The sequence below is a fragment of the Tenrec ecaudatus genome, chromosome 4 (genome assembly GCF_050624435.1).
Source record: "Tenrec ecaudatus isolate mTenEca1 chromosome 4, mTenEca1.hap1, whole genome shotgun sequence".
Taxonomy (NCBI): Eukaryota; Metazoa; Chordata; class Mammalia; order Afrosoricida; family Tenrecidae; genus Tenrec; species Tenrec ecaudatus.
The window spans coordinates 66,223,732-66,235,799 of record NC_134533.1 but is presented as its reverse complement, the minus strand read 5'-3'; positions in this window follow the sequence as shown (position 1 = coordinate 66,235,799).

The following is a 12,068-nucleotide window of genomic DNA, read 5'->3' as shown; positions in this document are numbered from 1 at the left end:
TATGGGAGGTTTAATGAAATATTAGTATTGAGTTCATTTGCTGAAATGGGCTATGAAACTAGATACAATATGCAATATACATTTTTAAAAACCCAAATAAACAATTTTCTTTAAAAATGAGATTGAAGGCTCACAGCCATGAAACAAAAACAAATCAAATGAAAACCCTCCAGATTCCTTACCCCTCAGATCTAAATATTGATCTAGGTGGCTTTAATAACAGGAGGAAAAGTAAAACTGAAATGACCTGGGATCCTTTAGTTACATACAAGTTCATTTCAAATATTTGAAAAATATATGTCAAAATTTACACAGAAGTTAAGATAAAGAGCTAAATTTTCTCAGTGAAGTTTAGCAACCAATAGGAATTAAATAATTCAAAAAGAACAAATGTATTAGATACAAAAAATTCCTTTTGAATAGTTGCACAAGGCATAAAAATGACATTCTTCCTTATTAATTCTAATTAATGACTACTGCTCAGATGCCATTAACTATCTCCTCAACACATCCTCTGACTTCTAAGGATAAAATATATTTTACGATTAGTTTTTTTCCCCCACTATTCTCTTGATATCTCCAAATTTAGGTTATCAGCAGAGGACAATGGAGATCACAAACCAAAGCTTATGTTGGATCACAGACCACTTTTCCCTTTCTATAACCTCTATCATCAATAGGGAATTTCTCTCTCAAATTTTTTTCTGAGCCCTGGTGGCCTAGTGCTTGGGGGTTCAACTGTGATATGCAAGGTCAGGAGTTCAAAACCACTGGCAGCTTATCAGGAGAAATATGGGGTTTTCTACTCCTCTAAGTAGTCTCAGAAACTCACAGGGGTAATTCTACCCTGTCTCTATGCTTATGCAACTGGATGGCAGTGAGTTTGTATTTTGGGGGGTTTATGTACTACTTTGTGATGACACTCAAAATCTGGGTAATCTACACAATTATTTATTCCTCATGCAAATGACTTTTGGTTGTTAGTTTTAATGTCCAAAGTGTCAAAGAGAACAGATTTTTTTTAATTGGATGATATACAGTTCCCCTAGTGATTCAGTAAACAGGATCAATTTATTTCTTAGAAATACTCAAGGTCTTTAACATAACTCAGCATAATAATTTTAGGTTAAAGATCTAAAGTTGATATATTCAATCTAGGAAAATTATAAGTAATTGGGAGAGTAGTTAAAAAATTAAGAAATTACTTAATTGAAAAAGAATGGATATTTTCTAGGACTCTAAATGAAAATATGTATATAAAATATGTGTATAAAATTCAATGCCTGGTTTATCTTATTGATTATGATATCATTACTATTATTAATTCACCAAAAGTAATAGCTTTATTGAAAATGTATTATATGCTATCTACTTCCTATGCATAACTTGACATCCCCAGATATACATAATAAAATGGCAATGGAGATAAGATCGAATTGTGACTAATAATATTTCCCATCAGATTCCCTTATTTTACAGATAAAATGATTTGCAAGTTATGAGTGCACATATTCATAAAGTATAGAATGACAGATGGAACTGGACACATACTGTGAGAAGGGACGTAGATTAGTGGCTCATAGTCTGTAGAACAACTTTCAGGTCCTTATGTATCTCAAGGTCTCCAGATGCCAGGAAGAGAAAAAAATATCAATAGTAGTCAGTGCATCCCCAAATATTTTCTACTCACAGATCTTTCTGATCTAGAGGCTCAACGGAGCTAGAAATATTATCACACAGGCACAGCTTCTCATTCAGTCAGACATTTATTAAAAATGAAAGAACTTTCTGAAGAAGGAATGAGTCAATCTCTGTACAGTGGCGATGACCCAGTGTAGTCACTACAGAGATATTAATTCTACTTTTGCAAATGTGTGGTAACTTAGGAGGGTAATATTCAGGGTGGTTCAGGGTTCACAGGGAGAACATCTGTTAGGTTTCTTTGACCCATCTCTCACTTTCCCTTATTTGCTGAGGTCAGAAGTATCGTGGCAATTTCCTAAGTAACAGGAAACTGTCATAACCCTAGTGGGTGTGACTTTTATTATTATTATTTTATATTATATAAATAACATTTTATATATATTATAATTATTGTCGACAAGGTTTCTGTAGGTCATTCCATTCCCTACCACTCATGTTCAAAAGGGAAGCACATTCTCGAATCTCAGGGTCCTTGAATTAGTAAATTTTACTGCAGTCTATCAGGGGAGTTATTCTTGAACACTCCCTTATTAGTAGGGTATTTTCAGTGGACTTGCCCAGCTTCCCTGTTTTTCTCTAACATTCCTCCCTGAGGGGAAGGAGCCTCATCAAATTCTTCCGAAGTATCCAGTTAGGACTCCTCTAAAAGCTTCCTGCTCCAGTGGGCCCGAGGCAGGAGGTTTCTCTCCACCTCCTCTCTGGCCCTGGCCTTAGGAGGTAGGGGATCCCACCACCTACTAGACAAGCCATCGTCTGTAAAGGAAAGAGCTTGCTTGATTCAAAGGATTGGATTGAATGGGAATGAATGTATATCCATATTGAGCTTTACCATTTGGAGTTTGATTGCCTTTGTACAAGAGGAGACAAACTTTACTAGTAAATTGAATAAGCAAGGTCCAAGATTAGTGGAATAACTACAACTGTAAGGAATCCTGATAGGGGAGGAACCAGCTTATAAAACTAAAGTTTTTTTTAATAATACTCTAGGCATCATTTGGAGCAATAGCTTGATTATATTTATGCATCCATTTTGCTTGTTCATAGATGTTTGGATTCTTTGACTTCCTCTGAAATATTACTGTACATACAAAAGGAGACATTTGCAAAGGCACACGCATTTATTTGTTTTGCTCACAAAAAATTCAAAAGCCACATGATGGTCTAGAACAGTAGTTCTCAACCTGTGGGTTGTGACCCTGTTAGGGGTCGAATGGCCCTTTAAAATGGTTGCATGATTCATAACAGTAGCAAAATTACAGGTATGAAGTAGCAATGAAAACAATTTTATGTTGGAGGGGTTGCCACAACACCAGAAACTGTATTAAAGGGCCCCACATTAGGAAGGTTGAGAACCATTGGTCTAGAACTATTTGGGCTAAAGTACCTATACTCCATGCCCCTACCCGCGACCTTGCACCGAGGTGACTGTTTCTTCAAGAGACTTGGTTAAGTTGTGAAGAGTATTCTCACTACACACAAACCCTCCCATGGCACTGGTGTTCCAAGTACTGCTTTGACCCTGGGCATCATTAGGCTTGCTTGGAATGAGCATGGACCAGGTCTGAGGTGGTGCTCTTATGGAGTTGGATTTATGTAGCCCCAGTGGGAGTTCCAACTTAACCTGGGGTCCATTCTCCACAATGTACACAGCCAATGAGGCAGAAGATTGCCCATCCTTTAGTTCTTCCTCTTGGGTTACAGGGATGGAGGAGCTTGGGTAGCATTGCCCCCTCTAGCCATAGAAACCCAGTGGGAGCACATTGGCATATTTCTTTGGGGAATTTAATTTATCTGGTATGGGTGTGGCTGACAGTTACAGTGGAAATGCCATACCAAGGGCATTTTCCTTTCTCTTTGTGTTCTCAGAGGCAGCTTGCTTACTATGTGTAGCTAGAGCTGCAGCTAGGAGATATGTATTTGGGGGGGAGGGGTTCTTCTCCATTACCTCCATATCTTGATTATTGTAGATGGTAATAGTCACTTCCAAGAGCTGGGATGCAGAGGCCCTGGGTCTCAATGCCATTTTCTCTCATTGTGTATATCTGGAACTGACTGATTGATTAAATGAGGGTTCAGAACTAAGCTAAATCTTGAGTGGGGACGACTTGATTTCCTGCGAGTAAAGTGAGCTAGTGAAGGAGGAAGAGTTTCCATATGCTTGCCTGGCAGCAATAAGATTATTTCTTTCATCAGAGGTGTGACAATGAAAATATAAAAACCCAAAAGTCTATCCAGGTTATGTCAAAGGTCAAGGGAATATGTTCTAATTCTCTAATGAAGGTGGAAGGATCAACTATTTTTCCATTTTTTTTTCTTTGAAGGTCTTAAGGTCTGCCACAGAGAAAGCACATAGGCCTCCCTTCTGACACAGACATTTCTTATCATGGTAACAAGGCTGCCTGGGCATTGTACTATTGTGGATTTTAACAAGTGGGAGATATGCATTCCACCTCTGAGTAACAGGGAGCAAGGAGCACCTTTTCTGGGCTTATGAAATACCGTATATACTCGCATATAAGCAGAGTTTTTCAGCACAAAAAATGTGCTGAAAACTTGGGTTCAGCTTATACATGCGCAGTGGTACCCCAGCAAGGTGTGACATCTCGCTGCTCCCCCCCCCTCAAGGTAACGGGCGAGTGCCCATTATCTCGTGGAAGATTGCCATTTCTCTGCTGTTCATTCAAAGCCCCACTGACACTGCAGGGCTTTGAATGTTTGTTTACTCACATCTAACCAATCAGAGCCATCCTATGACGTGGACAGCTCCAATTTGCAGAAGCACCCGTAGTGATTCACTTACTGCGGCAGCTGAACTGGTAAGGATGTGACTGTGGCTGCGCTCCCCTCTGGTCTCTGTGTTACTTCACATCCTGCATCCCCCACCCACACAGACTTCCCTCCTCCTCTCAGCTAACACATCGTGGGGGGTGGGGGGACATTACCATGAAAGTTCTTTTTCAAAGTCTTGTTTTTTATCCTATTAGAAATGTATACTCTTGAACCAAAACACATCACCGGTCATATGAGGCTGGTTTCAAAATGAAGGTTGTGTCAAGAGCAGAAGAGAGAAATAACAGTATTGCAAGTAGGGAATTCTGTGTTTACAAAAAGCAAGTGAGAGAGTGGCGAAAAATGAAGGCTGACTTGGAACAAATTCCAAAAGCTAAAAAAGCTCGTTGTGGTTTAATGTCTTTTTATGGGATCCTAGAGAGTGAATTGCATAAATGGGTTATGGAGGGTCATCAAAATGGTTACTGCATAACACGCATGGGAATCCGCATACGTGCTCTACAAATGGCTAAGGATGATAAATATAAAGCACTAGGTATTGAAAAATTTGCTGCGTTAGCAGGATGGTGTACCTGCTTCATGAATAGGTTTGAGACAAAGAACAAAGATTTCCCAGAAATTGCCAGAAGACCTTGAAGAAAAAATTGTCATTTCAGTCATTTATTATAAAACAAAGAAGGATTTATAATTATGACCTGGCAGATATTGGGAATATGGATGAAACTGCCATGACTTTTGATCTTCCAAGCAACAGAACGGTGGCAAGTTTAGGAGAAAAAAAACATTTTTCTCAAAACCACAGGAAATGAAAAAAAAAAACACTTTACAGTTGTTCTATCATGTTTGGCTAATGGAACTAAGCTGCGTCCTGTCATTATTTTTAAAAGAAAGACCTTGCCTTAAAAGATCAATTTCCCACTACGAATTACTGTGCATGCGCACGTTAAAGGCTGGATGGATGAAGACAGAACAAAATAAAATGGCTGGAAGAAATTTGGAACTGATGACCAGGAGCAGCCTTAAAGAAAAAGCCATCGTTAGTTGTTTGGGATGTGTTCAGAGCCCACCTATTGGATGACATAAAAAAAATTTGCAAAATCTAGTAAAGTTACTTTAGCCGTTATTCCAGGTGGGCTTACATCTGTACTGCAGCCTCTGGATATATCTTTGAATAAACCTTTTATAGACCATGTGCGAAGGTTGTGGCATGAATGGATGTCATCTGGTCAAGCCCGACTAACAAAAGGAGAAAATCTCATGAAGCCTAAAAGAGTTAATAGCAAAGTGGATTCGAGATGCATGGGAAGACATTCCAGAAGACATGGTGGAACGTGCCTTCCAGACATGTAGTATTAGTAATGCTATGGATGGCAGTGAAGACTGTGCTTTGTATGAAAATGACATCAGTGATCTCAGTGAGGACAGCGTCTATGATGACCTCACACCAGCTGAAACTCTGCATTGGGATCCGGATGATGATGACGAATAAAGTTTTGAAGGATTTTAACTCTACATTTTAGCTTGGTTGCTGATTGAGCTCAGGGAATAGTACTCTTAAGGTATCATTGTTGATATCTTCTTTTTTTGTTGTTGAGCGTATTTTCCACTTACTGTGCTGGTTTACTAATGTTAAATGACTTGTTGTCCTTTTAGTTATGTTTTTATTTAAAATAAATATTTAAATACATTACCTCACTGATGTCTCAATTTTTAGTAATTTTATTTTCATTTGTTTTGATTATTGAAACTCACCAATAGCTTCTGCATTTTCCACACTAGGCTTACTCGAGTCAATCAGTTTTTCTGGTTTCCCAGATAATAATTAAGTACCCCGGCTTATCCTCAGGTTGGCTTATATTCGAGTATATTCGGTAGGTGTTGTTAAGTATCATCAAGAAAATTCCCTCTCAGAGGGGTCCTATGTACAACAGAACAAAACCAACCAGTCTTATGTACCCTTTCAATTGTTCTGTTGGAGCCCATTGTTGCGGTCACTGTGAATCCAAAAGTTTCCCTCTTTTACGCTGCCTCTCCACTTTACCAAGCATGATATCTTTTCCCAGCAGCTGATCTTGCCTAATCACATGCCCAAAGTACATAAGAATAAATATGGCTATCTTTGCCTCTAAGGAGCATTCTATTTGTTTTTCTCCCAGGATAGTTTTATTTCTTCTTTTGGCAGTCCATGATAATTTCAATATTCTTCACCGACAACATAATTCAAATGTATCAATACATTTATAAACATATGAGGTGATTGAAAATACCATGGTGTGCCCAATTGATGTCGTGGTTATTCATTAACTATGATCTTCCTGGTCGACAGTTTGAAACAACCAGCAGCTCCACAGAAGAGGGACTGGGCTTTCTACTCCCATAAACCGTTATAGTCACGGAAACCCATAGCCGTTAACTGTGAAGTCATAATTGACTCAGTGGTGGTGAACTTGAGTGACTCAGAGCACATAAGTCCTCAAAGTCACATCCTTGCTTTGGAACACTTTAAGGATGTCTTGTGCAGCAGATTTACCAAGTGCAATGTGTCTTATGATCTCGTGACTCCTGCTTCCATAAGCATTCATTGTGGATCCAAGCAAGACAAAACCCTTGCCATTTTCAGTCTTTTCTGTGTTTATGATGGCACCTATTTGTGCAGATGTGAGGATTTTGGTTTTCTTTACATTGAGTTGTAATCCATATCGAAGGCTTCAGTCCTTTGTCTTCATCAGCAAGTGCTTCAGTCCTACTCAAGCAAGGTTGTGTCATCTGCATATTAGAAGATTAATAAGCCTTCCTCCAATCCTGAGGCCACATACTTTATTATGTAATGCAGCTCTTTAATTAGGTCCTCAGTGTACAGTTTGAATAAGTATAGAGAGAAGATGTAACCCTGACAGACGTCTTTACTGATTGTAAACCATTCAGAATCCCCTTGTTCTAGTCACACAACTACCTCCTGGTCCATGTACAGGTTCCACTTGAGAACTAATAAGTAGTCTGAAATTCCCATTACTCCCAAGACTATCCTTAGTGTGTTATGACCCACACAGCAGAATTCACATGGACCTGTTCACTTAGAGTGACTCTCTTCGGATTTGAAAAGGCAATCGCATAGCCCCCAGCATCACAGCTACCAACAAGCCACCACAACGGAACCAATGACAGACAAGAGGTAGGTCTTTTGCATGGAATGGATCAAAACTTATTACTCCCTAATAAAGATGTGATAAGTGAATTACTTGAAAGGCTTTAAAGCCAACTTTGCCTGAATTCTTAGAGCGATAGGGACGAGAAAGGGACGTCTATGTGCTGAGAGGTCATGACCCCTCTGCTTGTTAAGAAGAGACTTCGGCCTGCTAGGGAATGACCACTCTGCCTACTAAGGGAGCAGGCATTTCTGCAGGCTAGGAAGTAACCCGGGGCCCAGAGATAACAAGACTGTGAAATGCCTCAACCTGGAGTCAGGCTGCCTGCATATCTGGAGATATCTTACCCAGAATTATAGCCTTAGAAAAATTTGACACTGCCACACCAGATTTATAGCCTGAGATAAGAATCAAGACATCCTTTTGCAGAATTTCAGTCTGAGAAAACGTAGTAAGAAGTATATGGAAGACTAAAAGATGAACTAATTAGAAATCAGCTTCTGCAGAGCTATGATTCCCCTCCCCTTTGAAAATGCCCTTTAAAAACAGGAAGCGTTTCCCTTGACAATGTCCCCTTCCTCCCTGCTCCCCTCACAGAGGGTAACCCACTTTGCTCTGGACTCTGGAGGAGAGGCGGATCTTGTCTATGCGTGAAGTGTCCTCCTCACTTCACTAAGCGGAGCTGGCTTCATCTCTTTTGAAGTTCTCCCATGCTTGAAGCAACCTTTGGCTTAAACTCTTTGCTGCAGTGTTCTTGTGGATGTATGAACTTGGCTTTATCTCTGGCTTCTCACAAATCACATGGATGTAGAACTGTCTAGTTTTCCCGTGGATGACTTCCAAACCTGGCTCTCCTCTGCAGGATTGAACGTCACACAGACCACTTAAAAGGTTTTGAAAAACAAAATAGTTTGCATAAAATGGATCTGACACCAAGATGAATCTTCACACACCCCTGAGATTCCAGTAAAAGATGTGTAAACTTCCTCCAGTGTTATTTATGATCCCACCTGGAGCTATAAAACAATCACTGGGAACCCCTATTCAGTTCAGAATTTTTTATTACTTTACATCTATACACCAAATTATCTAATAGAATCCCAATCCCCACAGCTACTCCATCCTCTTTGCAATCTCAATCAAAAATTAACCAAATGATTATTATGACTTCTTTGTTTTGTGAACTTTATCTATTTGCATGGAATATTTAGTTGAAATAATTAGTCCTGATTGGTGTCTTCCTGCATTCATATATAACATATTTATTATTTTCCTAAATAAGTTACCTTTTTATGGACTGAGTGAATTCTTCTCTACAGCATAATGCTCCACCTTAAGCCCTATAAAGACTAACCCCACAGATGTGAATGGTCATCCTGACTCCTCGCATGGTCGCTCTCCAAGAGAACTACTTTATTTCCTCCAAAGCCCTGTGTCCTGCTATCTCAGCTTTCAGCTGTTCTCTCAGGAGAAAGTTCACCGTTTCCGGTTATATAATTACCCTGTAACAGTTAAAATAGTAGCTAACTCTTAGAGTGTACTTTTGTGAGTCTGGCATTTTTCTAAGCAATATATATTAATTTTCTTAATTCTCAGAGTAGGCACATGCGATAGCAATCATTTCACAGTAGGATCACAGGATTCTGAAAAAGGTGAAATGATTAACTGAGTAATTGCCCCTCAGGGTACTTAGGTTCTTAACCACGCTTCCACCCCAAGGGCTTCTGATTAGCTTCCAGAGGGGATGCCGCAGTCTAGTCCCAGGGAGAAGAGCTGTTAATATGAGAGCAGCAAAGACGGTCAGAAACGAGCGGGCTGCAATCCTCCTTCATGAACAGAGATGAACTCTGCGCTTGGTGAGTGCGGAAGTACATGGTCTCCTACCTCTTAAACCATCCTTCCCCAGTTCCAACCCCATTTCAAATTTAAGACATCTCCATTTTCTCCAGTCAGAACCCTAGATTCTAGACCTGTGTGGTAGGGCAAGGGAAGCTGTTTTTTTTCCCCCCTAAACTTGATGACATTAAAAAACAAAAGAAAAACTTCAGAGAATGCTATGAATTCTAGAAATAGTTTTGAAATTGTATAATTTTGGGTAGTCATGTATTGCATATATTTTGTCTATATGCTTGTTTGTCATATAGGATGTCCTGGTCGCCTTTTCTTCCACACATATATTTTCTGGAGATCAGTGGGATAAAAAATGAGGTAGGAACACTATTAATAGGAAATTGATGATAAAAATCTAATAAAATGTTGCACTTTTGACTGTAATTGAGCCCTGTGAGTAGAAGGTAGAAAAAGGTAGGGAGAAAGGTGACATGAACTTGTTGCTGACATCAATTATCAAGAGCCACTCTCTGAGGTAGACACTGGTGTGTCTGGCTTCTAGACATTGGTTAAAGAGCCCTGGTGACATAGGTGTTACTAATTAAGCTTCTAACTTCAAGGCCAATAGCTCGAAACCACCAGCCACTCCTCATGAGAAAGATGGGATGTATTACTCCTGTAAAGGGTTACAGTATTGGATACTCACGTGAGCAGTTCTACCCTCTCTTTTAGAGTCACTGTGGTTAGTATCAGCTTGATGGTGGTGAGTTTGCTTCAAACAGTGGGCAATTTCTTTTGTCTCCTCCCATTCTGAAATGCTCTTGTTAAATAAATCTTATATTCAAAGAAATAAATTTTTCAGAATCTATTTCAAAGAAATCTGGATCCTGTCTACCTGGGGTCATTATAGAAGTTTTGGATAGAAAGGTGATAATAAAAAACAAAACAAAATACACAGCCAGACAGACAAACAGAAAACAAGAAAAACAGGGCAAATGAAGGTAAAAGAGATCATGGCAGGGGTAGAGAAGGTAGAGAAGAGCAGTGATAAAGGTGGAGGACAAGCCCAACTTCTCATTATCTTTCAATATTTGTCTTTTTTACATTGCATCTTTTGGGGGAAGGCAGAAAAGTTACCAGTGCAATGGGATCAAGACTACAGTCACCTAAGCTTCAGGAGGAACAGTAACTCAATCCAGAGACAGACCTGTTTAAAGAGCTTACTTCGAAGTAAGAACAGAGCACAGAGAGGACATAATAATTGGGGAACAGGAATGTCCCCAAGTTCCTCTGTCACAGGAAATTCTGGCATACGCGATCATACATTGAGATGAATGAGATCTATCCCTGAACTTTCCTAACCTAAGTTGTAGCACAAACCTTACCACAGAGTTTTTCTAAAGTAATGCCATCCTGATGCTGAACTAAATTTCATTTTGTTTTTCATGTTTCCCCTCCCACCTCCTTCTGACAAAATACAATCTTATATGTTCACTGGCATGGTAAGTTTTGTTTCTGCACACTATTCCCCATCTCTTCATTGTGCTGGCCGGATTTCAACTACTTCCTCAGACCTCAGCTTAAATAAATACCACTGCCTGAAGAAAACGTCCACAGACTCAAGAATCAATCGTTTATTTCCTTTTAGGTCCACTCATTGCATCTTGAACTTGTGCTTTGTAGCATTTAATGTAATTATAACCAGCTTAGAGAAGAAACGCTTTCAGCATACCTGATGGTTGATTTGAATATTTTTGGAAGAAAATATGTTCTCTGTGATTTGTTAGTGAAATTTCCAGAGAAGATTTTATGAGTGAGGCCAGGACTCTGGTTGCCAGGACCTACCAGGATGATTGGCACAGAGGTGGGTTGATGGTTTACAGATCCACAGGGAAAGGAAGAACTTATAATAACCCTGTGGAGCCGTGAGTTCCCTATTGCTGAGGAATTTCAAAAAAGGTTAAGTAGATGTTTCACATCAGGAGGCTGTCGAGGAAAACGTTCAGCAGTGAAGGAAGTCTGTGCGCATGTGTGAATAGATGCGTGTACCTGTGTGAGCTTTGATGGCAGGAAGTGGGTTGAAATGTACTTTTGAAAGTCCTTCCCACCTTGCACACCTGAGATTCTATTGTTATTCTTACTGTGGCCCACAAAGTGACCCCTAGACACATCCAATCTAGGGAGGTAGTTTTCCCATTGGCTTTCCTTACCAGAAAAGTTTTCTTTAAGAATCTGCTTATGATTTCAATTGTGTTGCTGCATTATTTTTAAGGGTGGCTGGGTCATTAAGAAGCCCCAATGTATAAAAGTGGTGTCTTTGAAAACCATGAGTGAAGATACTGTGGATATCATGAGATGAGAATATTTTGGAAAGTCTCTAAGTCATACACAAACCCACCCACATAGTTTCCTTCCTACTATTTCCTCATCCCAAATATTCCTGCAAATGTGGGTTTGTACCACGGAGCACCTCTGTCCATTCACAGACTCGAGGCTATATGAACAAAGAAAGGGTTTATTACACAGGAGGTCAACTCCATCGCAGACTATATTGATTGTGTCCTGCTTGAAATCAGAATATATAGAGAATATTCAATT